The 27,148-nt window shown below is 33.7% G+C and overlaps 1 non-coding gene across 1 annotated transcript; it reads left to right on the top strand.

Moving 5' to 3' along the window:
* The first annotated feature begins 2,185 nt into the window (after positions 1–2,185).
* Positions 2,186–2,292, top strand: LOC121205876 (small nucleolar RNA R71). The gene has a single exon (XR_005900949.1). It is a non-coding gene; the product is annotated as a small nucleolar RNA R71 (small nucleolar RNA).
* The last annotated feature ends 24,856 nt before the right edge of the window (positions 2,293–27,148 follow it).

The raw sequence follows: 27,148 nt of genomic DNA, 5'->3' as shown, positions 1-27,148 counted from the left end.
GTTTCCTGTAGTCTATGCAAACTCTCCACCCTGTGACTGTTCTTGTTGGGATTAATTCATTCTTCTCGTTGGTCACAACCGTCATGCCTCCTTTCTTGGGGACAACCTGCACTGGACTTACCCAAGAACTGTCTGAAATAGGATAAATAATTCTAGCATCTAGAAGTTTAATTACCTCAGCTTTTACAACTTTCTTCATGTTAGGGTTCAGACGTTTTTGAGCTTGCACACACAGTTTGTATTCATCTTCTATCAAAATTTTGTGGGTGCAAAAAGAAGGGCTGATTCCTTTAATATCAGAAATTTTTAAAGCTATGGCCTTTTTATGTTCTTTTAATACTTGGATTAATTCTTCTTTTTCCTTGGGTTTCAAGTTATAAGCAATAATAACTGGTAATGTAGAATTATTTCCAAGGAATATGTATTCTAAGTGGTTTGGTAATTGTTTAAGTTCCAATTTGGGAGGCTCCTCAATAGAGGGTTTTTTCTTAAGTTCATCGTTTATCTTAATGCCCTCATATTCTACTTGTCTTGATGAATGGTCATTAGGTTCCTCACCTGTCTCCTCGCCTTGAGCTGGATACGGTTCCGTCGTCTCATTCTGTACAATTTCTTGAAAAGAACCTTGAGTAATATGATCAATAGAGTCAATAAAATAACATGAATCATCATGTTCCCTAGAAAATCTCATAGCATCGTAAATTTTAAAGATAATCTCCTCGTCACCTACTCTAAGTACCAATTTACTGTCACCCACATTGATTACAGCCCTAGCAGTGGCTAGAAATGGGCGCCCTAAAATTAAGGGTACTTCCACATCTTCATCCATGTCAAGCACAACAAAATCAACAGGGAATATGAATTTATCTACTTTTACGAGTACGTCTTCTATAATACCCCTAGGATATTTAACAGATCTATCGACTAATTTAATACTCATCCTAGTAGGTTTAGGTTCCCCAAGACCAAGTTGTTTGAACATTTTGTATGGCATCAAATTAATGCTAGCGCCTAAATCAGCTAGTGCTTTTTCAACATTCAGACTACCAACTAAGCAAGGGATAGTAAAACTTCCTGGATCATTCAGTTTGGTTGGCAGCTTGTTTTGGAGTATGGCTGAGCACTCCTCGTTGAGTTCTATTGTAGAGAAGTTCTCAAACTTCCTTTTATTTGTTAGAAGCTCCTTAAAAAATTTTGCATATGTAGGCATCTGCGAGATGGCTTCAACAAAAGGTAAGTTGATATGTAATTGCTTAAAAAGTTCAAGGAACTTACCGAATTGTACATCAATGCGATCTTTTTTCAATTTTGCTGGATATGTAACTGGTGGTTTATATTCCTCCGGTACTAGTTTGTCACTATTTTTGGGTTTTTCTTCCCTCCTTTCGCTTTCCACGGCTTCTTGTGCTAACTTCTTTTCAGATTCCACTAACACTTTTCCACTCCTTAGTGTAACTGCTTTGACATGCTCTTTTGATTTGGTGTTACAAAGTAAACTTCCTAGTGGTCTTTCCGAGATCAGTTTGGACAACTAGCTTATCTGAGTTTCAAGCCCTTGGATCGATGCTTGTTAATTTTTAAGTGCTATCTCAGTGTTCTAAAAACGGGTTTCTGATACTAATATAAACTTTAAGAGTATCTCTTCAAGGTTTGGCTTCTTTTCCTGTTGGTAGGGTGGTTGTTGGTAGCCCGGAAGATGTTGTGTTCTTTGATTTCCTTGACCGCCCCACGAGAAATTGGGGTGGTTCCTCCAACCTGCAGTATAAGTGTTACTATATGGATTGTTTTGAGGTTGAGGATTATTACCCATGTAGTTTAATTACTCGTTATCCATGTTGTTGCCATAAGGTCAGTATTCTGAATGGTTTGTTCCACCTCCACTTGCTTCGCACTGCATTACCGGGTGAACCTGTGAAGAACTAAGAAAACCATCAATCTTTTTATTTAAGAGTTCTACTTGATTTGATAGTGTGGTGACCGAATCGACGTTATAAACACCGGCTGCTTTTGTTGGCTTTGTCCTCATAACTTGCCACTGATAGTTATTCAGTGACATCTCCTCAATAAACTCATAGGCATATTCAGGTGTTTTATTATTGATGGTTCTACTAGCAGCTGCGTCAACCATTGCCGAGTCAAAGGATTCAGACCATTGTGGAATGTTTGAACTTGGAGCCAAAGCGGTAACCCATGGTGAGGGCACCTTCTCAGTAAGTCCTTGTATCTCTTCTATGCATCGTAGAGGGTTTCTAAATCCATTTACACAAAAGAAGAGATATCATTACGTAATTTAGCCGTTTTAGCCGGTGGAAAATATTTTAGTAAGAATTTTTCGGTCATTTGTTCCCAAGTAGTAATTGACCCTCGTGGTAACGAGTTCAACCACTATTTAGCTTTGTTTCTCAATGAAAAAGGAAACAACTGAAGACGTATGGCATCATCAGAAACGCCATTAATTTTGAACGTATCGCATAGTTCTAAGAAGTTGGCTAAATGAGCATTGGGATCCTCATCCTGCAAACCATCAAACTGAACAAATTGTTGTATCATTTGAATAGTGTTAGGTTTTAATTCAAAAGTATTTGCAGCTACAGCAGGTCTAACTATGCTCGGTTCAGTTCCTGTTAAAGAAGGTTTAGCATAATCATACATAATGCGTGGAGCAGGATTTTGATTAACCACAATTGCAGGAGGTAGCTGATTGCCTTGGTTCTCAGCCATCTCTTTGGTTGGGGGTTGATTATCGTCTTCTTGCTCATTCTCTGTGTATCTTAAGCTTCGCTTTATTTCTCTTTAGTTTCTACGAACTGTACGATCGATTTCTTCGTCAAAAAGTAATGGTCCTGACGGGTTTCTTCTAGTCATAAACTATAAAAACCTACCAAGAGAAAGAAAAAGTAAGTTAATAAATAATAATAATGATGATAATAAATTAAATTAAATTGCAAGAAAAATAAATGGCTAAAGTAATAAAAATTGAGCGTTCCTGATATTTCAGTTCTCCGGCAACAGCGCCAAAAACTTGATCGCGTATTTCGTGATAGGTTTTAAATATTTATAATCACTCGTTCTTAAACTAACTATTATTGCAATGTAGGCAAGTGTACCTATCGAACAGTAGTATAGTTTTAGCAAGACCGGATTGTCAAACCCAAAGGAACTAAAAGTACTAGTAATGACTGTCTTTTTATTATCTAGCCTAAGAATAAAGAGGTTTTGTTTTAATTAACTAATTATCTAAACTAAGAATGCACAGAGAAAAGAATTGGGGAATTGGTTTTGGAAAAAATCGATTGACTTAAGACAATACCTAAGGAAAAATCCACCTAGAATTTACTTGTTATTTTGGCTCCGAATCGGACGATTTATTCATTCAACTTGTTCCGTAGAGATCCCTAAGTTATGTTATTATCCCTATTCAAGACTAATAACGTCTAATCCCTAGATTGAATAACCGATACTTTTCTCTAATTAACACTCTAGGGTTGCATTAACTCGATCTATGGATCCCCTTATTAGGTTTCACCCTAATCCGACAAAATCTTGTCACCCTATGTCTAGGCGCGCAATCAACTCCGCTTAATTATGATAAATGTACTCTTAGATAGGGTCTATTCCTCCTTTGAATAAGAGCTTATCTTGAATCAGTATCCTGGGATATCAAAACAAGAATTAAGAACACATAATTAAGAACAAGTTAAATATTTATCATACAATTCAGAAAATAATAACAAGATTCGTCTTAGGTTTCATTCCCCTTAGGTATTTAGGGGATTTAGTTCATAACTAAATAAGAAAACATCTTAGAAAAATAAAGAATACAAAACATAAAGAAAACCCAAAACTCCTGAAGGGGAATTGAGGAGAGATCTTCAGTTTTGATGATGAATCCGGCTTCTGAGATGAATCAATCGGCTTCCTTGGAGTAATTCATTATTCCCTATTCTGTGTCTCCTCTTTCTTCCTTCTCTAGGGTGTATTTATAGGCTTTGGAATGCCTAGAAGCCCTCAAAATTAGCCTTTTCTGAATTGGACTCAACTTGGGCTCGGTAGGGACACGCTTGTGGCACACGCCCGTGTTCGATTACTTCAAGCCGTGCTCGAGCCTGCAAAATTGACACGGCCATGTGGTCTGCCCATGTAAGGAGGTCCAGGCCGTGTTGATTTCATACTTTGGCCCATTTTCTCCGTTTTGGCCCGTTTCTCGTTCTTTTCGATCTCTTATGCTCTTCTAAGTATAAAACATGACATTAAAGCATTAAGAGCATCGAATTCACCAATTCTAATGAGAAATCATCCATAAAATGCATTAAACATGGGGTAAACATATGTATAATTTATGGTTTATCATATATTTACTTTACTAGCTGACCAGTAGATACAATGTCCTTAAACTATTCTATTGTTTGTGTGAACAATGATATACCTCACACAACTACCTACTTGGTAAGGTTTTTAGTTATCATGGGTATGTTCATATGGCCGTGAACATCTTCTTGGGTCTGCAAGATTTTGAAAGAACTATGCCCCAATAGTTTCCTTGAAGTGGCACCACTTCACTATCACATAAGTGATTTATGCTGTTTGCCTCACCAAAACACACAATTATCATTAAAAGCACTGCTTAACCTATCCTATTTTTAGTCACTGTTTACATCATAAGAATGGACTTGGGATAATAACCCCATAGTGACCTCACATATCTATGCAAGCAAGTTGTCCCTTTAAACCTAGATCTTGGGATCTCCAGTCAGCTAGGTAGGGTTTTCCTTTACATAGCGCCTTTTATTTTCATGAGCTTTAGTTTCATTCCGTTCGATGTTTTATCAACAAGATCTTGATTTAAGCCTTTAGTTAGCGGATCCACAATGCTATCTTTTTTTTATATTTTACAAAATCAGTAGAGATAACTCTGTTTGAGATCAGTTGTTTAACGGTATTGTGGCGACGACGCATATGTCTTAACTTAACATTGTACATTACGTAGCAAGACATCCCCACACTTTCAAGTGGTTGACGAATGGTTTTTTACCTTTCCATAACTCATATGGTGTCTTGTCTCTTTTCTTGTGAGGCACCTTATGTAAAAAGTAATTAGTTGATAGAAAAGCTTTCCCCCACATTTTCTGTGATAACCCAGGGCTTTCTAGCAAGGCGTTTATCATTTCCTTTAGAGTCTAATTTTTTCGTTCAGCTACTCCATTTCATTGAGGCGATTATGGTGGTGTTACTTCATGAATAATGTCATGTTGTGTACAGTATTCATCAAATGGTTCAACATATTCACCACCACGATCACTTTTGACAATCTTAATCTTTTTATTAAGTTGATTTTCAACTTCCTACTTATATAGAATAAATTTCTCTATAGATTTGTCTTTGCATTTAAACAAATATACGTAGCAATATTTTGTGCTATCATCAATGAAGGTAATAAAATATTAATTCTGTAATAGCCCGTTTTTAGTGAAACTAGAACAATGTTTTCGGGACCACATATCCAATGAGTAAATTATTATTTTATTATTTTAATGTTTACATGATTATATTAGAGTCATGTTAAAATTTCATTAAGAAATTTTAATGTTTGCATGATTAATTAAGTAAAAAAGGACTAAATCGTAAAAAAGTGTAAAAGTAGAGTTTTATTAGCTAAAGGGGCTAAAAGACTATGGAAAAGAAAGCTAATGGACTTGAATGATAATTAGACCATTTATATGAGATAGTGGAAGGGCATGACAAGGTATTAATGAAACTTTTATGTTAATTAAAGGTTAAAAAGGTAAATGTGAAATTAAAAGCCAAAATAAATAAAACTAAATTGGTTTTATCGTCTTCCATCTTCTTCTACTGAAAATCTAAAGTAAAAATAGTCATTTTTAGGGTTCTTTGGTTCAACTACTACAATCTCTAGCATATGAAGACAGACCACGTATAAACCTGATCAAGGCAAAACAAAAGCTTCGGAATAGTTTATTTAACTTCTACGACCTAGTTGTCGAGGTAAGTTCGTATGATCGGTTGTTATATTCCTGTTATCTAAATGTATGTTATTATGTTAATTATCATGTAACTTGATTGATGTATGAGTAAATCAATGTAATAATGATTATTAAGTCCCGGTTGAATCTAAGGAATTCATAGGATACAAATGACATGTCATTAGGGATTTCATGTTTCAGGTGCTAGTCTTGAATGTCCTACCGATGGCTGAGATCCTACATTTGTTGCAGAAACTTCACAGCTCGTGTGAGCAGCATCATGTAGCTTACATTTCGACCCACAGCTCATGTGAGCAGGCTTATTTAACAACTCGTGTGAGCAACGATGTAAAGGAAAGGTTACAATTATATATATAAGCACACGATGTAAAGGAAAGGTTACAATTATATATATAAGCACACTTTGTGTGAGCTTTCCCAAGTATCCAATGAAATTCTAGATGGCTGAATGGACAAGAAAAGGGATTGATATGGTAAGTTTCCAAATGGAATTATACATATGCTAATGGAAAGGATGAATGAATCAAATGATATACTTTCACATGGAAATTATTTATCATATGGTTAATTCAAATAAGTTATATATAAATGCACTAACTTGTGTATTGATGATGATGTACAGGCTTGTGCCAAGCTTATGGTTTGGGTTATGTTATGTTTATACTTATTGTTATGTAAATGAAATGGTAAGTTATGTTTTATCTTTGACGAACTTACTAAGCATTAAGTGCTTACGTAATTTTTTTCCTATGTTTTATAGATTATCGAAAGCTCGATCAGTTTGGAAGCTCGTCGGAGATCTATCACACTATCCAACATAAAGATCGATAGTTTTTGAATGTTGTGGCTAATGTTATAATAGCATGTATATATGGACTTGTAATGGTATTCAGTTGAATGTAAGTTAACTTTGTTGGTACCATTTGATGCCTTATTAGATTGTGTCATTTTGGTTAACTAGTGATGCATGTTTGGAATGGCTTATATAGTATTTTTTAAATGGGTGTGATAATGGTCAATTTGTGGCATGTTTGATAAGTTTTGGAAGAGTAATTTATGATTGAGATGTGGTAAAATATGCATGTTTAGGTAAATGTTCTTGTGTGTGTTTGAGGTGCCTTTGAATAGTATATTGGTTAGTTAGAACTTTTGGAATGGCAAATATATGCATATTCAGGTATGATTTGATGTCTTGTAGGTGTGCACAAATTGTTCAAGTGCTTATGCATGAATTGGTGTTGGGAATGAATTATTTTATATGAATTTTAGGTCCACGTGGATTAAGACACGGGCATGTGACTCAGCAGCGTGTGACTTAACCACGTGTGACACACAGTCTGGCGACACGACTGTGTGTCTCTTGAAGGTTCCTTAGCATGCAAGTCAGTGAGTTACACGACCTGACACACGGGCGTGTAAGGCAAATTCGAGAGTTACATGGCCTGACACACGGGCGTATGACCATGCCGTGTGACCCTACTCAGAGAATTACACAGGTGAGGACAAGGGCTGGGACAAGGCTGTGTGTCCCTAGTTCGAAGGTTACACGGCCTGAGACATGGGCGTGTGTCTCAACTGTGTGAGGCACACGGCTGTGTGACCCTTGTATCCAAAATTTTTAACTTTTTCCTAGACTTTCCAAATGATTTCAATTTAGTTCCAAATTGTTTCTAAGGTATTTCTTGGGCCTCGAGAGCTTGGTTTAGGGACAATATGTGTATGTATAATTGGTTTATGATATGTTTTTAACATTGAATGATATTATGTTTTAATGGTTTCTGATTGATCGATAACACTCTGTAACCCTAATCTGACGACGGATACGGGTTAGGGGTGTTACATCTTCCATTGTTCTTCATCTCTCATCAATCGTTGGGTCCTTTTAAGCACAGTAGTACTTGGATTCTACACTCCAAATTCAGATAAAGCCTGAATTATCTTAAGGTTATCAGTCAAAATAATGGCCCATTTGTATCCTATATCTAATAAAAGAATAATTCCATCATGGATACCCTATACTTTAGCCTCAAACGAAGAAAAATTACCCAAGTAGCGATTAAAGCCCAAAATCCAATTGCCAAATTGATCCCGTAAAATACCTCATGCAACCGTGTTGCTCATTTTCCTGGCCATAACACCATCGATGCAAATATAAACCTACACATCATTAGAATGTGTGATGTACCCCATATTGGAAAGATTCTTCTTGCCTCCACTGAAATTTAATTCAAATTGACGAGCCCAACTAAGAGAGACTTTGACTACTTCAATTGCTAACCAAGAAACATTCTTACAAATAAACAGGTTCATGTTCTTGCAAATGCGCCAATCGATTGAACCAAAAAAACACGACCAAGTGACCCCACTGTCCTGCAATCTCAAGTGACAACAGAAGTTAAAAGAAAACCAAATCTGAAAAATGTTAGAAAAGAACCTTTATTGGAGTTCATTTGGGAGCACGTGCAACCACACATCCTTAACTATCGGCCAATCTCGAAGAACGTGAATAATGTCTTCAAATTCATGACCACAAACAATGCAAGAGTTACTATGCCCAATCCCTCGCCTAGTACACTATGAATTGGTGAGAAGTCTCTACTAAAAAGCTAGCCAAAGAAAGAATCTCACTCTTTGTGGTCCCTGATATTTCCAAGTAGTCTCCCAATATCTCTCTCTTAAGTTCCAAGTTTCTTCCTTTAAAGACCAGAAATCACTCCGAAATAAAAAGGTGTCTGATGTTGAGCGAGTCCATATCACCCTATTCGACCCCGAATTAGGATGTGGAGGAGGGATACTGATAATCCTGTTAATCAATTCTTCAGAAAGCCAAACACGAAACAGGTCCGAATTCCAACTTCCATCCAAGTTAACCAAATCCCTAACAAAACAATCCAAATTAAGGTTATCAAATGAAGGAATTTGTGAAACTAGAGGACCAATACATGGGATCCAAGGATCTTTCCAACATCGGACGCTTGCCCATCACCAATAGACCAAGCTAAATTCTCATGAAGCAGTGGCCATATATTAGAAAGTGACCTCTAAAGATGCGAGCAATTACTTCTAGTAATAGATTCTGGAAGTTTCTCTTTCCAACCATATTTCGATCAAAAGACACAAACCCTAAAGCATTATTCTTGGAGACTAAGTTAAAACCGATCTTCATTAAGAACGACATATTTTGATCCGTCGGGTACCGTAAACTAAGCCCACCTCGAGATCGTGGTTGATAGATTGAGTCCCATCCTACTAAAGACATTTTTGACTGACCAGCAGTGCACCCCCAGATAAACTATCTATCCAATCTCTCAATTTTTGCACAAACCCCTTTTAGTATCAGTATGGACTGCATAAAATAATTAGGGATGGAGAGGAGAACAGACTAGGCCAAAGTTATTCTTTCTGCTATGGATAGCTTCCTTGTGTCCTAATTGAGTAATTTTCTTATTACCTTTTCAACAATAAAACCCATAGTACTATTAGTAACCCTATCATGTAAGAGAGGGACTCCTAAATACGTACCAAGGTTCTGAACTTCCTAAAAGTTGAACATTTGTGTAATTCGACTGCGAATTTCGTCTTCAAGCCCTTTAGAAAAATAAATATTACTTTTCCGAGTATTGATTTTATAGACCAAAAATTTGCAAAAATGCAAAATGCTTTCCAGTAGTTGGGCTTGATCAAGCTCAGCTTGCAAAAGATAACCAAATCATCGGCAAAGAATAAATGCGAAATTGCAGGTCCTATTCTTGAAAGTTGAGTTGGTCTCCACTTTCCGATCTTGATTTCCTAACAAATAATATGATTGAGCCATTTCATGCATAGAACAAAAAGGCATGACGATAATGGGCAACCTTGGCGAATCTCTTGAGCCAATTTAAACTTCTAAGTAAGAACTCCATTCCAGATAACCTATATGGAAGAAGAATATATGGTCGTCATGATTACTTTTCGAAGAAATTTAGGAATTCCAGTAGCCACTAAAGACGCGCCAATGAAACCCCAACTAACTCTATCATAAGCCTTCTCCAAATTCAGCTTAATAGCCATCCAATTCCTCCCATTATGTTTACAGCGCATATAATGAATGACTTCCTATGCCAAAATAATGTTATCAGTGATATTTTTGCCAGCCATGAATCCTGCTTGTTCCTATGAAATAAAGTTAAGGAAAACCAATTTAAATAGATTCGTGATCATTTTCATCACTAGTTTATACAAAACAAACACAAGCTGATGGGTCAAAATTGACTAAAATCCTCAGGACAATCTTTTTTTAGAGATTAAAATAATCGGAGTATTATTTAACTTTGGTTCAATTTGATTCCCAGAGAAAACCCCCTTTATCCACTCGCAAATATCATTACCAATTGTATCCCACTGACTTTGAAAAAGTGTGCATGATATCCATCACTTTTAGGGGTTTTCAATAGAGCCATGTCAAATAAAACCCTCTTAATTTCTTCATTAGTGACCCCTTCCTCCAAAAAAAATCTCCAAAAGATTAAGACGTGGAAAGATATTTACTAAAAGGTCTCCCATGCTCTACGGATCTTCACCATATAATTTTTCAAAGAACTTCATCGCCTTAGCTTATAGAGATTTCTAATCAAAGAACCACTCACCATTATCAAGTAAGGCCATGATACAGTTGAACTTTCTCCTCTGAAGTGTATGACTATGAAAGAATTTTGTATTTCGATCCCCCAATTGAAGCTAGTCACAACAAGCCTTTTGCCTCCAAAGCAGCTCTTCATGATTTAGCACATTTTCCAACTCGTCATGAATCTTTATTTCTTTCCGTGCTAGATGACTGGAATCAGAGTGGTCCAAAGCCTTTTGGATATTGTGAAGCGACCTGATGGGATGTCATTTCTGAGAACCCAAGAAACCATAAACATTCTTATTCCAATATTTAATACAAGTGGTAAAAGAACTGAGAGAGACTGCCATATTCCTTGCAAAGTTCAATTTTTCTTTGACAAATGTAGGAAAATTGTTATGCTTCATCCATCCCGCTAGGAACCTAAAGGGTCTCCCTTTAACCAGCCTAATATCCTGTCTTGTATTGAGCATAATAGGTCTATGATTAGATTTAATATGTGGCAAATGGGAGACTAAATACTGCAGAAAAGCTAACACCCAAACATTATTAGCTAAAGCCCGATCAAGTCTAACTAGCGTACCACCTCTTTGCCAAGTGTAGGAAGGTCCATTATATCCCAAGTCCTATAAATCACACGAATCAACAAAGTTACCAAAAAGATTACATCTCTTACCAGAGGAACAAGCGCTTTTTTATCCTTTGGTGAAAAAATAGCATTGAAAACACTCATTATAAGCCAAGGAAAGGATAATAGCGAGAGAGCATATTTTAATTTATCCCAAAGTAATTTAAGTTTCCTTATGTCAAGGTTGCTATAAACAAAAGAAATACAAAAGGAATTAATGAGGAAAAGTCCATTAACACTAAGAAGAATGAATTGGGGATGATTTTAAAGAATAATTGGGGATGATTTTGAAGAATTTGTATCCGAAGAGAATCCTTCCATCCTACTTAAATACCACATGAAAATCCAATAACTTCAAGACGATGAGAAAAATTAAAACTCATTTTTTCAATAAGGCAATTTTATTTTTTACCCCTTACTCTCAATTATATCAATCAAACAATATCCCGACAATATTTCGCATAGTACTCTCAAAAAAACTCGAATAAAGTCCCTATTGGCACATCCTATTCTATGTTAAAATTTTCGGATTTGAATTCATAAATAAATTAAAAAATTAAAGTAAAATAAAAATAGACAATTTAAAAACAACAAAATAAGACACTCCCAGTCTTACTGCCCAGGAGTAACCCTTCTGGCCTGATGATCCTCGACGAAGGAGGGACCTTCTTCAGCATTTTCCGCAACAGGGTACGTCGAAAGGTTCTCTGCTAGTTGAGCCATTGATTCTTTTAGTCGAACCCTAGGACCACCAATGGGTTTAAACCGACTACGACGACCATGAGAGAGTTTATTTAATTTTTTTGCAATACGTCCAGTTCTGGTTTGAATTTCCCTTCCCCCAACTAAGGCTTCATTGTGCTCCAAAACCAGGTCTGTCTCCCTCGTAGCTGGAAGGACAGTGTTTGCTTTCTTTCCCTATTGAAAAGTTACAGCCGTATGCCTATCGGGATCCGGGTTTCCAACTCCCACCGCCACCACTTCGTTAAATTGACCATCAAAGACTTGGTTCAGGGCTAAAGAGAAGTGAAGCCTATCACCACCGTTCCCGATGGAAGCTTCATTACACTGATCGGGTAAACCTTCTGCCGCTGCCGGACTACCAACACTGCTACCAGCAACAAACGCAATCTGCTGTCCTGAGACCCTCCCTAACTGGGCCATGACGGATTGGGCCCTACTTTCCAAACTAACACCAAGGCCCACATTATCAAAATAGTCCCCGAATAGAGAAGAGGCCACAACACCACCTTTGCTTGACGGACCAGGTCCAATAAGCGATCCATTACTGCCCTTGAGAATGGAAATTGGTCCGATACTGTTGCTGAAGCCCAAAACATTAGAATTACTTTTCATCTTTGACCCATTAGCTATCTTTCCGTTAGAATGTAATAAAGTTTCCTTGTTTTGTTGATTGGCGTCAGTGATTTCTTTCCTTTTGTTGCATTGCAAATCAGCCGAAACTTCCAATCCTCCAGAAATTAATTCTGGATTCAAATTAACATCAGACAAGGATCTGAAACGGGATCCTTCCATATTTTTCCCCTGAATTCCAGCATTCTTCTGCACAGAATCCCTAACCTTCCGCCTTGATTTCCTTTCCACAAGCATCCAAGGCCCGTAATTCTCGCACTTCTCCTTATGGCCGTCCACTACCCTACTATGATTTTTCGGTCCCACCTCAGGTGGTGTCGGTTCCTTTTACGCGTTGGGTTCAGAAACTCTAAAGGTGCAATTCTCTTCCACATGACCATACGTTCCACAGTGAAAGCAAACCGTCAGAAGAAATTCATATTTCACTCACTGTGCTCTACCATTGACTAAAATTTGGAATGGCTTATTCAAATTAACGTAAATGACCATTCAGGCAAAGCGACCTCTCATCATACTATCTATGTTCAAATCTAATTTGGCAGCCTTCCTGACCATAACCCCTATTTCAGTCGAAATTTTACATTTATATAAATAATTTGGTAAATCGAGAAGTCTAATCAAGACATCACCACATTCGAAAAAGCCTGTGCCAAATTAAAGGACACCGTCCAAAGTTGTACTATTAAGTATTGGCCGAAAATGACTCAATGGCCTTCAAAGAGAACCTTTTCATAGTCAAGCTTATTCTGGAATTTGAATAAAAAATATATGTTCTCAATATCCATCAAGGGAAAAGGTAACAAGGTTTTCACATGCTGTAAACTTTGTTCTGCAAAATCGAGAAACCAATGTTACGACCTAGAAGTTTTAAAATCACTGTATTATCTGTATCTCTAATGAGAATTTGGTAAACTCTATTCGAAAAGTTGATAGAAGGAACCCCATTAATAAAAGACTTATTTATGTCTCCTTCGAGGATGTCAAAGTCTTCCTTTTCCTCCGAGGCTTTACAATCAGCCTTAGAAAGATGATCTACAAGCTTATCTCTCCAAGAGATTGATTGTTCAGCGGTTAAATCGATCAACATATTATTATCCGTAGTCTTATCTTTATCTTTGAATCAAACCTTTTTAGGGATCAACCCTTTCACAGATGAATCTTCATTAGTAGCGTTTTCACTAAGAGAAGACATTTTCTATTGTATGTTTTAACATCATACTTTATTACACTATTTTATCCCTTTTAAGAATGCTTGTAATGTAGTAAGTGCTAATGGTTGCATTTGATGAATTTAATGAAAATATACCACAGAGAAGAGCAATTAAATTCACTATTTTATGACGGTGCGGTTGTAAATTTTAAATAATCTTTTCAATTCTTGTGAATTTAGGTGTACAAAAATAGATTAAAATTTTAAAAACTAATATTTTTTTATTCAAACAGTTTTTTTCTTTTCATCCTCATCTTCAAAGTAGGTTGGGGTATTTTGAAATATTAATTTTTAATATTACATGTATTTGCATGTAACATTTAATTTTTAATTACTTTTTAAATAGCGTATTTTTAATTATTGTTATTTATTATTGATAATAATAATTTATTTTAGTTTTTAAATAATATATAAATTTGGAACTATATAAGAAAGTATATTATAATGTTAATTTGAAAAGAAGAAAGAAGAAATGTTAATTTGAAAAGAAGAAAGAAGAAAGTAACACAACACGTAGCAATTATACTAATAGTTCATGATAAATAAGAAAAATATTTAAATTAAATTAATAAATATATTTAATAATAGTGATTAAAAACAATTGTTAAAATTTGAATTATTTTCAAAACAAACCTACAAAATATTTTTCGTCCGCACCAAACAAATAGATAAAAAAAAAAGAGAGAGAAAGAAATAGTTTTAAGAGCGCTTGCTTCACATAATATAAACTTATAGAAAAAATTCAAAAATAATATCATAATATCATATATCATCATTAATTAATATAATTTTCAGTCACTCTACTATGCCATTATTGTTCAAAAACACTTTGATTCCATTGTTGTTCGAATATGATTCGATATTGAAGAACCTTGACTTTAGTTATTCATTCCTTTTTATAATTCTAACTTATAAATGCAAAAAAAAAAATCTCTATTTTTTATAGGTATTTTTTCTTAGATGTTACTTGGTTGAATATGTCTAATTACTTAATGTTCTTTATAATGCTAAACATAAATTTTAATTGGTATATAACTCTAATATTAATTAAGTGATAATTAAAATGCTTAAATTTCTCTTTAAGTAATAATTCTATTTTCCATTAATAAACATAATTTTAAAAAAATAAAATTAACACGACCTTTTAAAAAAAATTTAACCACATTTTTCTTATATTTTATGTTTAAAGTTCCATCCGTTGTAAATCTATTGATAAATGGATGTCCATAACTCCCTCAAATTTATCTTATTGTAACCCCTAAAGAATGAATTTTCATAACTTTCTAAGTTCATTATCTTGTAATCCCTAAATCATTTATAGGGTACCTTCATGTTAGTCCTTAATGCTTTGTAACTTATAGTACTTGAAGCCCTGTACATTGAGAGCATGTACAAGCTTATAGTATCCCAAGTGAAAGTCGAATCATCCTTTCATTTCTTTATCTTTCTATCTCTCTTAATTTTTGTATTATTCTCTTAGTTTATAATTCATTATCAGCTCGATCTTGTTCAAAGTGATAGTTTCTTTTATCGATGATCAAATTTATTCTCCATGATTTTCAAGATCTTAGACAGATGGTTAAAGAGTTGATATCGATCTACAATTGGAGTTTGATTTGCTTACTTCTTGATAAAATCATCAAGACTCAACGTAAACAAGAAAGTCGTTATTAAAAATTTCGTAGAAGAAAAGGAATTGAGGTAAATTTACTTATCATATCACATGTCTATATGTTACCTAGATTTTTGTTCATAAAAAATATGTTTTTTTCTTAATATATGTTATTTGATAATTGCTTGATGATTATGTATGAATGATGATAAATTAATTTTAATTTATAAATTGATAGATTTGTAAATCACAATCCATAATATTATCGATCACCTTTATTAATCAAGCCCTAAGATTCATCATAATATGTGACATTGAATCGATTCTTAGTCATCATTAAACTAGTTGTTTTATGTGTTTATTTGACGGTTCCAATTTGAATATATATATAATTTTTTTTAATTTTAGACATCATATATTCTTGGAATTTAATATTTTTAAAAATTCTCTTAATCAACAGTGATTAAAATTATTATATATATTAATAAAATCAAGATTATTTCACATCAAAATGATTGTTTTAAGTTCATTTAAGGACAAAATTTGAATGTCTTAGTTGATTTTTGAGCTAATTCTATTGAAGAATTTCAAGTTTAATTACAACCAAATTTTTAATTCTTGAATGATCTTGGTTAACAATATTCACTTTTGCAGAAATGTTGAGTGTATTTTATGTTATTCGTTTAGCAATCGATTAGTGAGATGGCATGAATAATTGTAAATGAAAAAGTTTTAGTAAACATGATATGTATGATTTTTGAAGTAAATTTTATGCATGTTTGTGATTATTTATGAATTTTTTGCCAGCTCTAGCATTATATCAAGTTTGATATTTTAAATTTCATTTTATCCAAACATTTTATTTATAATAAACTCCATGCATGACTTGAGTATTTGTTTCTAGTTAATTGATGATGCAAAACTCTTATGAAAAAGGGTTTTAAAAGCATTCTGAATTGACATGCCTTTTTATGGCTAAACAAAATAAAGAGTTATTCATTCTACTGAATCTACTCCATTCCCCAAAGTAAATGTAGCAATACATAATAATTATGAAAATGGAACATATTGTCATTATTAACAAATAGATAAAAAGAAGATGTATGAATTGAAATGTTGTTAAATGCTCATTCTTAGAATAGAATGATCAATGGTTTATACTAATTAATCATTCTTTGAAGTGGATGATATCTATATAACCTTATTGGTAAGAAATATGATATATGCTTATATTATTGTCTAAATTATTTTTTACACATTCCTTGAAGTGAATGTCTGCAATAAATATAATAAATTTTATAATCACTTTTTATCATTAAATTCAATTTGGACATTTGAATATTTTGACATATTCCCTAAAGTGAATATTGCATATAACTGTTTGCAAATTATATTTTTTTATTGAGTTAATGACATTACGGACTTCACATTGATTTAGACATTTTCAGAAGAAAATATCATAATAATGCTTATATAAGGATACAAAGTAAAAGGAATGACAATAAATTATCAATTGTCATAAAGCATGTTAAAGTAAACTAAAAGTTTACTGTTACAAATATATTTACTACTTGGCGTGACCAGTTAGGCCATCCTGGATCACATATGATTTGAAAATTATTGTGAATTCATGTGAACATTCATTAAAGAACCAGAAGATTCTTTACTTTAAAGAATTCTTATGTGTTGCTTATTCTCAATGAAAATTTATTATTAGAAACTCACTAGCTAAAGTTGAGATTTGATGTCTTGCATTTCTAAAATGAATATGGGTCCATTCATCCAACATGTGGATAGTTTTGATTTTATATGATTTTGGTAGATGCATCTACAAAATAATCATATATATATATTATCAACTCGCAACTTTTCGTTTGCGAGATTTCTTGTTTAAATAATTAATTTCAAATTATACAATTAAGACAATTCGTCTTGCTAATGCTGATGAGCTTATATCTTAGGCTTTTATTGATTGTTGTTGTTGGTTTAGCAAAGAACTAATTGAAGCATAGAAAAAATATGAATGAAGAGATGATTTAATTTATTAGCAAAGTAACCTTATATACAAGTCCCAAGTAGGAACCTCAACAAAAAAAAATTCAAATTGCTACTCCTACAACAAGCTAACAAATCTCCTAGGACTTAGTCAAATCTCCCTAAGACTTAGCCTTATTTTTTTAAAAAAAATAGTTACAACCTTGAAACACAAACATTCTCCTCTTGACTCAACTACTACAAACACCAAGTCTATTTCTAAGAAACTCAAACTGACTAACATGGAAAAACTTAGTAAAAATATCTACCACCTAGTCCTTTGATCTGCAATAAACCAGCTTTACTTGACCTGTCTTTTATACTTCCCTCAGCATATAATACTTGACTTTAAAATGTTTTGTTCTTCCGTGAAATACAAGATTAGGTGGAATAGCTCGAGTAGCTTGATTATCCACAAACACTTCCATACCCTCCTCTTGCTTCAAATGTAGATCATCCATTAGTTTCTTTAGCCACAAGGCTTTGTTCACAACAGTTGTAGCTACAATAAATTCAGCCTCCGCAATTGATTGAGGCACCATTTCTTGCTTTCTTAAACACAAGAGAAACAACCTGAGCCAAATGTGAAGCAATAGCCTGAAGTGCTTTCATATCATCTAGTGATCTAGCCCAATCACTATTAGAATAACCCTGTAGCTTGAACTTCTCAACTTTACTAAAATTGATTCCATATGCAAGTGTCCCCTTTAAATATCTTAACACTCTTTTTGCAGCAATCATATAAATTTCACTTGCACAATGGATAAATTTGGATAAAACACTTATAGTGTACAAGATGTCTGGCCTAGTGGATGTAAGGTACATAAGACACCTAACAAGACTCCTAAACACCTTCTCATTTGTAGGATCTACCCTATTCGTCTTTTGAAGTTTTTCTTTTTGATTTATTGAAGTGCTCACACTCTTGCACTCTTCTATATAAAACCTCTTGAAAATCTCCTTCATGTACTTCTTCTAGCAAAGAAATACCTCATTTTAACTTTGCCAGAAAGTAACACATCTCACCAAGATCAGTCATATTAAATACCTTCATTATATCCTTCTTGAATACTTCAATTTTTGAGTTGCATCATTTCCTATCACCAACATGTCATCTACATAGAGATACACAATGATTAGATTTGTACCTAACTTCTTTACATAAAGAGTGGATTCACTCAGGCTCTTTACAAAGCCTAAGTTTAGCAAATGTTCATCTATCTTGCTGTACCATGCTCTGGGAGCTTATTTCAACCTACAAAGAGCCTTCCTTAACAGATAAACCTTACCTTCTTGACCTGGTGTGATGAAGCCCTCTGGTTGTTCAACATATATTCTTCCTCCAATACTCCGTTCAGGAATGCTGACTTCACATCCAATTGAAACACCCTCCAACCTTGTTGAGCTGACATAGCCAAAAGCATCCTAATCGTGTCCATTCTTGCCACATGAGCAAAATTTTTAGAAAAATCAACTCCCCAAACCTTTGTATATTCATTCACCACCAACCTGGCCTTGTACTTGTTCACTGAGCCATCAGGATTAAGTTTGGTCCTAAAAACCCACTTTACTCCAATCACTTTTCTATTCGCAGGCCTTTTAACTAGTTCCCATTTTTGGTTTTTCTTTATCATACCCAACTATTCCTTCATTGCCTCTATCCACTCCTTATCATCTTTGGCTTCCTCATACCCTACAGGTTCAAGAATAGCTCCATTGCACCTTTGATAAACTTCACTCAATGATCTTATACCTCTAATTGGTGTATCATCCACCAGTTCATTAGGATTAAGAGAGAACTCTTATTTTCTTTTTTCTGCATCACTTTTCCAATCCCACTGCTCATCTTCTAAGAACTGAACATCTCTACTCACAATTATCTTCCCTGTCTGAGGTTGATAGATTCTATAGGCTTTTGACATCAAACTATAACCAACAAAAATTCCATGCTCAGATTTTTTTCGCAACTTGTCCCTCTTAACTTGTGGAACATGATAGAAACATAAACAACCAAATACCTTCAAATTCTTCAGAGTTGGCTTCATTTCAAACCAAGCTTCATAGGGTGTTTTTTTCTCTAATACCCTTGTAGGCAATCTATTTAGCAAAAATACAGTTGCTTTAGCTACCTCCGCTCAAAACTCCTTAGGTAAGGACTTTTCATGCAGCATACACCTAATCATTTCCATAATGGTCCTGTTTTTCCTCTCACTAACTCCGTTCTATTGTGGAGACTAAGGAGTAGTGAGTTGATGCTTTATCCTAACCTCCTCACAGAGGGTATTGAAACTTTGTGAGGTATATTTTTTCCCATTATTAGATCTGACAACCTGAATCTTATAACCACTTTGATTCTCAACCCATCTTTTATACTTAAAAAACACATCAGCAACATTAGAGTTTTTCTTCATAAAATAAATCCAGCACATTCTGGTAAAATCATCAATAAATATAATGAAATATCTACTACAATTCAATGAAGGAGTTGCTTGTGGATTGTACAGATCAGTGTGAATCAACTGCAACTTCTCTTTGGCTCTCCAAGTTGAGTTTTTGAAAGGTAACCTTGTTTGTTTGCCAATCAAGTAAGCTTTACATCTCAAATTTAACTCCTCCAAAATTGGTAGTCCAATTGCCATCTCATTTTTCTGCATGAACTGCAAACCTTTGTAATAAAAGTGTCCTAACATCTTATGCCACAATTCAGAGTCACTGACTTGACACTTGAATGCCAATTGCTCCTTCTCGAGTGGATTCAATGAGAAACTCTTATTTTGCATCTTGATCTTAAACAATACATTACCACAAGAGTCAAGGATTAGACACATTCCTTCTTCAGACATTACCTTGAATCCCTTTTCTACTAATTGCCCCACACTTAACAAGTTTTGATCAATCTTAGGTACGAACAAAATATCATCAACTTAGTTGCAGTACAACTCTCTATTGCTATTGTGCCTTTTCTTTTTACTTCTAGGTATTTTCCATTTCATATCCTTTCTCTTGACTTCAATGACCTATCAAGATCTTTGAACGGCTTCTCGTCACAAGTCATGTGATTGGTGCAACCGCTATCAACTAACCAATTTTCACATGGAGTGCCCGATGAGAAACAAGAGACAAAAAAATAGTTGTTCCTCTTCTTTTTTAACTGCAACATGTGCTCCACTTTGCTGCTAATTTTTTAATTCCTTGCAGAACCTCTCAATATGCCCCATCAAATTGCATCTTCTACACTTTACATTTGGCCTTCTCCAACACCTAAAATGATGATGATTCTGTTTTCCACAAAACTTATATGAAGAATGCTTATAAGAATTTCTAGTACCAAATGCTTATAAGAATTTCCAGTACCATTACCTTTTGCAGCAGTTTCTGAACCACTACTACCACCACTATTTTTCCTATTCCACTTTTGATCTTTTCTTCTTTCACTCTGCTGCATCTTAGCCTTCAAAGCTCCTTTTATATTTCCTTCTTGCCTCATTAATCTCCTCTACTCTTGTGCCTGTAAAGCACTGATCAACTCCACTATTATCAACTGATTCAAGTCATTGGTGTTCTCCAAAGAGGCAATTATTAGCTTATACTTCTCGGGTACAGAGACTAGTATTTTCTGTACTAGTCTAGAATCAGAGAGATCAGTCTCAAGAATTCTTACCTTGTTGGCAATATCTATCAGCTAGTCCGAGTATTCTTTGATTGACTCAAACTCTGTATTCTTTGATTGACTCAAACTCCTTTGTTTGTAGCCTCTCGAATTCACTGATCAAGTTTAACACCTTTATGCTCTTGATCTTTTCATCTCTTTGATATTTAGCCTTGAGGTAGTCCCATATCTCCTTCATTGATCCAAAAGCCAAAAGACATAATTCTATTAAATATGACTGGTGAAACCGAAGCATAAAGGAAACCCTTTGCCTTTGCTTTTCTGGTGGTTCTCTCCTTGTGTATTTTGATCTGTTTCATAGTTAAATTGTTGGGAAGTGGATTCAACTCATAGTCTTCCTCGATAGCTTCCTAATAATCACAACCCTCCATGTATGCTTACATTCTCACAACCCATACTTGATAATTCTCTCCATTAAGCATAGGTGGGGCTAAGGCAGACAGGTTACTTGATCCCGATTCTATTTTCCTCAAAACCTCACAAGTGTATCTCTCAATTTTCTCTTAGAACTCTCACAAAAAATTTCTCACAAGTCCCTCAAGAAAAATAGCTCTAATACCAATGTGGGTTTAACAAAGAACTAATTGAAGCATAGAAAAAATATGAATGAATAGATGATTAGCCCTTATAATAACAACATCACTAAAAAATTCAAATTGTTACTCCTACTAACAAGCTAACAAATCTTCTAGGACTTAGTCTTATTTTTAAAAAAAATAGTTGTAGCCTTGAAACACTAACAGTTGTATATGAGTTTGAAATTTTTTTATAAAACTTGTTATTATATGCATAATGGTTTAGAGAAATTATTGATTTAATGCCTCTGATTAATATTTAAATCATTAGTTATGAGAATAAAACTTTCAATTTCAACACGAGATTTTGTTGATTTACATACTACAACACTTGTACGCATCAAGCCAATAAGTTATAAATAGTCTCCCTTACAATTGGCTTTTGGTTGAGAGCCAAATATTTCCCATTTTAGAATTTTTGGATGTACGATATATGTTCCAATTTTGCCATCACAACACAAAAAGATAGGTTTTCAAAGGAGGCTGAGAATATACGTTGGTTATGAATCTCTTTCTATAGTTAAATATGTTAAACAATTAATTGGAGATTTATTTACTGCACGATTTGTTAATTGTCACTTTAATGAAACAACATTCCCAACATTAGGGGGAGAGAAAACAAAACTAGTAAATAGAAGAAATTACATGGAATAAATGATCATTATCTCAATTAGATCCTCGTACAAGTCAATGTGAACAAGAATGTAACACCCCATTACCCGAACCAATCACTGGGTTTGAGCAATGTGATATCACATTCATTGCCAGAGCAACTGACATAATTTGTTCCATAATAAATTAAAATCATACATTTAGACGCGTAGTCATGTCATGATTAATATACAAATATCTCAACTATTAACCTGTTTATTCATTGCATTTCATACATTTTCTATTCCAACTATATATATACTGATTCACATCCAAAGCATTGTAACTTCATCTAAATACTCGCATAACAACACCAACACCAAACAGATACATAGTACAAGCCATTATTGTAACACCCCTAATCCGTATCCGTCATCGAAATAGGGTTACGGAGCATTACCAGAGTTTTCAAAACATTTACAGATAATTCATATCAATTACTATTCATTTTCTGATATTAACCACAACGTCCCTAAGATAGACCCTCGAGGCCCAAAATGAATGTTAGGATTCACACGACTTACCTAGACGGGCGTGTGACCCTTGTACATGAATAAAATTTTTAAATTTCACGAAAATTTTCCTATTTTATCTGTTTAGTCCCGACCCGATCCTAACATTCAATTTGGGCCTTGAGGGTCTATCCTAGGGACATTATTGTTAATATCGAAAAATGAATAGTAATTGATAGGAATTATCTGTAAATGTTCTAAAAACTCCGATAATGCTCTGTAGCCCTATTTCGGCGACGGATACAGGTTAAGGGTGTTACAATTATAAACTATCATATATGCCTAATTAAAAAAAAATCTCGAAGTATGAAATAATTCTCCAACTAAACTTAATATAACAAAAAATCCTATAGGTACATATCCGCGAAAATAACAGAAGTTTCACCAACTCGATGAGTGCGAGATATTTTTCTAGATGCTAGTAACCATGAGTGCACACGATTAAACCTAACTTGCACATGGAAAACAAACTGAATGTTGAGTAATCAACTCGGTGGCATTTTTATAATTAATATTTTAACATGACATAAATTATGTAAGGTCATAAATAAAATAAAAATCAAAGGTTCGTAAGCAGTTTAATATGTTAAATTATATTATAAGAACAAAATTCTTCCATATCGCATTTATAATCATATCAACTGGTTGTCACATATTCATCTTCAAATTTCTGATCTATAAACTCCAAAATTTAATTAAACATTAAATAATCACTTACATTCACATAATCATGCTAATAACAATTCATACCAATTGCATATTCAACTTTTTTATTATTTCTTCCTAACATTACTCATAAATAATCTACTTAAGTATCTCAAACGGTAGCAATAAACCAAATTCGAATGACATAAAAATACACCTTCTAGCCGTTAAAACAACAACCAAGCTTATAATTTGATTAACAATTTAATGCATTAATTCGGTAGTTTCCCAGCTATGCACTTTAAGGCAACAACTTAAATTTTAATAATTTATTTTTATTCTTTATTCTTAGGCAATAATTAAACATGTAAATTTCGAACAATATTTTAATATATTTATTTATAACATTATACACAAAATGGATTGTACTGTTCATACACATTGAACTACATTATTATGTATAACATCAAATTCGAATAATTCTTTAAAGCATGAAATAGATAGAATTGGTACCAATTTGACCGGTACTAAACATTCATGTTCAGTTAGAATTTTGAATCATGCAATAATTATTTTTATTACCAAATATGTCAATAATTTACTTGCACAATTGGACCAGATCTTGAAACATAAATAGATACAACTAATGCCACTTTTGGACAACATTGCTACATGTTTCGGTTAACTTTAATCTTTATTATTCTAAGAATTTAAGGTCAATAAAACATAACCAAAGATGTCCTATTTTGGACAACATAATTACATGCTCTGGACAGCAATAATCCTCCTAATGGCAACATTTAACAACTAAAATAAAATAAATGTGTCATAAATCGGACAACTAATGATTCACCTCACAACATTAGCATTTTAATTATCTAAATACCATGATTATGCCCTAATTCGAACAACCAATGATTCATATTATAATAGCAACATTTTAATTAGCTAAACACCTTGAATTTTTCCCATTTTGACAGCCAATGATTTATAATATAACTTCAGCATATTAATTAGCTAAACACCATAAATTTGTCCTAATTTGGACAGATTATTTATCATAGAAACTGTCTTAAGTTCAACTTTAACTCTCTCATGCGGTACAAACCGAATAGCATGTAAGTTAACTTCAAACCTTCCTCAATTGTTCTTGTTAGACTATAATGTACCATTCACCACCCAAATAGCTATTATCAAAATTTATTAACCTTTTTATCCACAGAATATCCAAAGTAACTTCAACCAAATTCATCCGAAAGCAACAATGAATAAACATCAAAATAAATAGAATTTTAAAGTATGGAGTTCAAGAACTCACTAAAGACAACAGGTTAAGTAGCCCTTAGATATAGGTTCAGCAGCCTATGCTTTGCATTCATTCTCACCAAAAAGTCCTCGCAATTGAGGCATTAACCACATAAATAACCAGGTTTCAAACATTTTAAAACACAAATTAATTTCCACAGCATTAATTCGGTACATTAAATCACATTCAGACAAAAATTCAACGACATTAAATACACCACTACTATCCATTTCTTTCAATATCAGCTGAACCACACCACAAGGAATAAAAACATTATTCCATGCATGCTATCTGCATACGACACCGTTCAACTTCCATCTCCTACCATCCTTACTAGTTTCACCATTTGACAGAACAATAAGGGATAGAAGAGAAAAGAATAAGGGTGTGAGAAGCTCACCAGAAAATCTAGCTGAAACTACTCTGAAGCCATACCTTTCCCTTTCTTACTGTTGCTTCCAACTTCTCCCTTAGTTGTACGCAACTATTTCCTTGTTAAAACAAAAGAAAACACATTTGGCAACCCTGTATTTCTACTAAAACACTTCATGAACTTATCAACATTGAACATGCAAGAACTTAGCTGGAAGAGGGACCTTTGGTCAAGTTTAAAACCATCCTCTCCAAAGTCCCGTTCCCACCAAGGGTCTAGAGACAAAGATGAGTTGAGGAAATTACCTATTTTTTCCCTATTATTAGCTACTAATGAGCCCAGTTTGACCATTAATCAACTCAACCTCACACTTCCCTTTTCTGAACTGTTAGGAAAGATGAGCCTAAGGAAAGAAAATCAAAATGTTCAAGCATTTTCCGCCTTTTTCCTCTTCCTACCTTTCGGTCTAGTCACAACCAAAAACCACCCACACCATAAACCCATTAGTTATCATTATAAAGTATTAAGTATAAACCACATACATAATATAATTAATTACATGTTATTATTATTTACTATCATAATAGGTTAGCCCAAATTAAAAGTGATCTAATTTTGTTAAGGTTTATTGAGATTTAATTATTAAATAAAGTATGGGTCAAATATGTGTTGATACTCTAATAATTAATTTTTTATTGATGATGGACTGATTAAAAATTAGGGCTAATGTGTCAAAGTTATATATTAGGGTTATGGTCCCCAAATTACACACAAGTTAACTTTTCTAATATCCCATCTTTAGAAAAGAGAGCCACCTCATCTATATTACTTGTGTGCTAATTTGAAAAATCAAAAACCCTAAGATCTGTAGATTTCAAGAAATCAATAAATTTAGGTACGCTTCCACATTTAATTTTATTCTTGATTCATTCTTGATGATTTTGACATAATAGATTCTATTTTACAGTTTTAAGTTTATATCAGATTTTGTTTTACGGTTCTAACATAATGATTAACACCACCATCATCTAACTATCTAGTAACATTTGTAGAGTTTAACTATGTATATAACCGGCGCTACTAGCTAAACTATCAAACCAAAATTCCCTCCTCAACCAAGGTTATGAATTGAAATAAAAATGAAAGTCTTTGGAGTTAGTGCACAAGAATTTTAACGTTATTTAAATTTAAAAAAGAAAAAAAAACAATATTTAACTGTCCATCTTGTATTGAAATGGTGTTTTTACCATTTTAATCCTTAATTTAATAATCTTAAAAGTCCTTAGGCAATTAAAATTTCACGAAGTTAACTTTTACGATTTATTCCTTGTACATTAATTATTCACTTTTTTGGTAAAGTTACTAGCCAAAAATTCAATTCACCTATGTAACAGCTCCTTAAAAAATATCTAGGAGTCTGATTTTCGAAAACGATGTCTCGATGCCTCAATTTTCAAAACCACTAACCAATACATTTGTACCTTGTCTAATTTTTCAAATAACTAAAATTATTAGACCAAACTTCAGTATAATACTGTAATACCCTCATAAATATTAATAAATAATATTCACTAACTCTATCATTGGAAAACAAAATTCTGAAACCACCATTTCCAACTTCACTGACTTTCGGGTCGTTACAAAAAAGTTTAAAGGATAATACATTTGCAAAACATCGCCAATCAACTGTCAAATTCATTTACTGGCCTAAAGAGAATTACAAAATCTCACATATCAACTGAAAATACTCTAATATACATTGATGTCCCAATAGGGCAAACTGTTAGTGCAAAAGAAAGTAATTCACGCCTAAAGCATGAAAGATCAGTTGGTTCCAAAGATAAAAATCCTCATAAAAAGAAAGTAACAAATATTTAAAATGGTCATATTATGGAGGCAAGTGCCCAAAAAGAGGCCAAAGATATAACTAATAAAAAAAACCTAGAAGAGGTT

This window comes from Gossypium hirsutum, chromosome A08, assembly GCF_007990345.1.
Source record: "Gossypium hirsutum isolate 1008001.06 chromosome A08, Gossypium_hirsutum_v2.1, whole genome shotgun sequence".
Lineage (NCBI taxonomy): Eukaryota > Viridiplantae > Streptophyta > Magnoliopsida > Malvales > Malvaceae > Gossypium > Gossypium hirsutum.
The sequence above is the reverse complement of the archived record's forward strand: the minus strand, read 5'-3'. Positions and strand labels throughout refer to the sequence as shown.